Below are 4,524 nucleotides of genomic sequence, written 5' to 3'. Positions count from 1 at the left end.
AGTGGGCATTCGACCGAAACTGCCTTGCTTTCTGTTGTTGAAGCCCTAAGACTTGCAAGAGCGGCTTCCAATTCTTCATTACTTATCTTGCTGGATCTGTCTGCTGCTTTTGATACGGTCAACCATCAGATCCTCTTGTCAACCCTATTGAGAAAGGGCATCTCAGGAACCGCACTCCAGTGGTTTGAGTCTTACCTCTCTGATAGGTCCTTCAAAGTATCTTGGAGAGGTGAGGTATCCAAGTCACACCATCTAGCTACTGGGGTGCCTCAGGGCTCAGTTCTTGGACCACTTCTCTTTTCTGTCTACATGGCATGGCATTCGGAAACATGGCTTTTCATATCACTGCTATGCTGATGACACTCAACTCTACCTCCGATGATAGCTGCTCGTATCTCAGCTTCTAATAGACATTTCTTGCTGGATGATGGACCATCACCTTCAACTCAACCTAGCTAAGACAGAACTGCTTGTAGTTTCAGCTAACCCATCGCTTCATCACAATCTCACCTTCCAGTTAGGCTCATCTACCATAACTCCTTCAAAAACAGCCAGAAACCTTGGAGTTGTGATTGATGATAAGCTGAATTTCTCAGTCCACATTGCTAAAACTGCCCGGTCCTGCAGATTTGCATTATATAATATTAAGAAGATCAGGCCCTTTCTCTCGGAACATGCAACACAACTCCTTGTTCAAGATCTTGTTCTGTCCAGACTTGACTATTGCAATGCTCTCTTGGCAGGTCTTCCAGCCAATTCTATTAAACCTCTACAATTAATCCAAAATGCTGCTGCAAGATTAATCTTTAATGAGCCGGAAAGAACGCACGTCACGCCTCTGTTCATCAATTTGCACTGGCTACCAATAGCTGCTCGCATTAAATTCAAGACATTAATGTTTGCCTACAGAACCACCACTGGCTCTGCTCCCCTTTACCTAAATTCATTAATTCAGACTTATGTGCCCTCTAGAAGCTTGCGTTCTTCAAGTGAACGACACATTATTGTACCATCCCAAAGACACACAAAAACACTTTCACAGACTTTTTCATTAACTGTTCCCATCTGGTGGAATGACCTGCCCAACTCAATCCGAGCAGCCGAATCCTTACCCATCTTCAAGAAACGGCTAAAAACTCATCTGTTCCATCTTTACTTGACCCTCTAACTCCAGCACTCTCTATTCTAATTTTATTTTATCTATGTATTTTTATAAAAAAATAACAATAATAATAATAATTATCTGTACTGCGTTAGGCTAACCAAGACTTGTAATAGCACTTGCACGTTGTTGCTCTTTTGTTGGTTTTGATTGCTTAAAACACCTTCATATTCACCACAAACACAAAATAACCAGCGGACACAGTTCTCCTCACACGTTTATTGATAAAACAAGACACCAGTGTTATGTTGTACAATATCTTTTCCAACTCAAACACAAACTTGTAATTCTGTAATTGGATTATATCAATATCTGTGTCAAATGACAGAAGTTAGCTTTAGCAGTTAGCAATCAGAAAGAGGAAATGGAGCAGATAGAAATCACATTCTTAAAATACTTCTTTACTTACCCCATCAGATGAAAACTTGATAATGTGATGATGTGAATTACTCAGAGATCATGGGGTGAAGATGGTTTACAACATCATTGATGACAGTGCATTTAAAGCAGAATTCTTTCAGTAAAGAAAAATGTTTTTAAGCCTTTTCGATTTCTAGAAATGAACACAGCATTTTTTATCAGTGAGAGAAACATGGAGATGAACCTGTCGGGTGAGAATCTTCCTGTTTTGGAAAGCTGGCATGCAAATAGTTTAGACGTACACAACAGTTCTCACAACAGCGTGTTTATATTATCACAGCGCAAGTGCTGCGAGCAGCAGGAAAACGTGCAAATAGGGTTTTTGTGGCCTACTTACCTGTTGTTTGCTTATTGCTTTGTGTACTGTATGATCTAATAAAATACACGTACATATTTAATAATACATCATTTAATTGTTATATTCAGTGCATAAATATGCACTTTAAATGCTAAATATAAATTGATTTTTTCAGCGAAATATGTTTGATATATTAAATGGTGTTTAATATAATTCATATATAATTCAAAATGATTAAACAAAATATGAAATAGTTTAAACAATTGTACAACTTTATGAATGGTGTATTTTTAAGAAATTTAGTTTTAATTAAATATGACTTAATCTTAATTTTAAATATTCATTACATTTAGTACTGGAAGTGATGCTTATTATGAAAAAATATATGCATAATTATTGTGAAATGCTGTATGAGGAGGACCAAAATAAAAATATCTGATTATGTTGATGATGATGAACAATAAAATAGTTTCTTTTTTGTTCTTTTCCCCTCAGTTTTGTGTTTGAATGTCGTGAGAATGCAGAAATGAAAAATATTGTGTTATATTCTATTGAGTAATTGTGCAATAAAAAATGTACATTATATGAATGCATATTTATACTGTTTGCACATATCGTTGCTGCTTAATATATGTTATGCTGTGTAGTTATTATTATCTCTTCAAATATCATACACTGTATAAAAAAAAGATTGTAAATACAAAATTATTAGTATTTTTTACAAGAAAATATGATAGCACTTAAAGCCTTTATATATAATGCATTATATAAGTATTTGTAATGCATTAATTATGACTTACAATGCACTTTATAATGTATTGTGTGATCCCATGAATAATTGTTACCAGAGTTGTTGTATATTATAATACTTCATTAAGTATTATATTCATTGTTACATTAATTATTAATTCATTGTTAGAAAGTAAAATGTGAAAAACAAACCTTCAAATATTACAATGCATTTTAACTTTGGTTACAGTTATTTAGGAACAATATAATGCAAAACAACATAATAAATACTTTTATAAAGCATCACAGATAATTTTTGCTGAAAAAAACTCTAAATTTTGTGTTTAATTCATTGTTACTTGCCATTTATTAGCATTTTTTTAAAGTAAATACTACACCAATTTTTCAGTGTATGTAAATGAAGACAGATCCTGTGTATGTAAACTTAGACAATAAGTACAAATACTTCAAGACATCATTTCAGAAAGCTTTCATTCATTTCAGGCTTTTCTGCTGAGAAGAGACGTCAGTAAATCAACCACAAACTCACCGGGTGTGTTCAGGAAATCAGCATTCATATGATTCTCTCATACTCCACAGAAACACAAACATTTCCTCATAGTGACACGGGGAAAAACCAGATCCAGATACAGATTGCAGTAAGAGTATTCACTGCATGAAAATAATCCACGTTTGCACTCGTGTAAACCCTACTATTGAGCTGCCTGGCTTTGCTCAGGGAAATTTATTAATAAGATCAGATTTACCTACTAAATACAATATAAGTAATCCGAGGACATTCGCTGCTGCTGCTGTTGATGTCCAAGCTATTTATCCATCAGTGTTTAGTGAATTGCATCAGCTGGCAAATCTCCAAACGACCGAGGCTTTTCATGCTAACAGGTTAATTTAACCGCATAAACCTGATGAAAACGTCCATCAGCACATCAGGAGGAGGCTTCCTCTTCTGTTACCCACACATATTTATGCTGAAATTTAAGATTTATTTATTTGACCTGCATGTATCATTTATATCTGTTTGGGTTGCAGATAGTTATGAACTTAATGTGATCATATTTGGCAGTCGTACAGAAATAAAACAGGTCAGATTTCTGTAATGCTCCTAATAAAATGAATGAACTGAATAGCTGAATAAATATAATATATTATATATATATAAATAAAATAACTGAATAAATGTAACTGTTTTTTCAATGAACAGATTTATATGAAAGTCCATTTCTGTCACTAATTTAAAAATCTAAATAAAAGCAATTGCGAGTTTTTATCTCACAAATCGCGAGTTAAATGGAAATTGTGACTTTTTTCATGCAATTCTGAATTATTTTCTCAGAATTGTGACATATAAACTTGAAATTGCAAGTCCAATCCTGAATAAAAAGGTCCAGATTGCGAGTTTAGCTCTTGCAATTATGACTATAAAACGCAGTTATGGCTTTATAACTTGCAATTGTGAGTTTATAGAAAGAAAATAAAGTTACAATTACCTTTTTATTTTTATTCAGTGGCGGAAACAAGATTTCATAGATTTATGCAGATTCTAAGCAATCTGAATAAATGTATTTTAAAAGTATGATTATTTACATAAAACAAAATAAATGCAAATAGTAAGTAAACTAATTTAAGTGTTTCATTGATGTACGCATTGACAAATGTGCATCACATTAAGTTTATTAGTTTATGTTCAAATTGTTTAATCCAAAGTGTGGTAAATTTTACATTAAATTCAAATGCATCAATCTTAGATTTATGCTTAAATATTTTTTAGGCTACGCTGGGTGTTGAAACGGTCTGATGTTCCTGTTGGTTCAGTCAGGCGTTCATGTTCATCTGCTGGTAAACAGCTCAGATTTTTTTTTAATGTGAAAGTTGAAAGTGTTAATAAGTGTTGAGC

This window comes from Barbus barbus, assembly GCF_936440315.1.
Source record: "Barbus barbus genome assembly, chromosome: 1".
Taxonomy (NCBI): domain Eukaryota; kingdom Metazoa; phylum Chordata; class Actinopteri; order Cypriniformes; family Cyprinidae; genus Barbus; species Barbus barbus.
Note: the sequence above shows the minus strand (reverse complement) of the source record.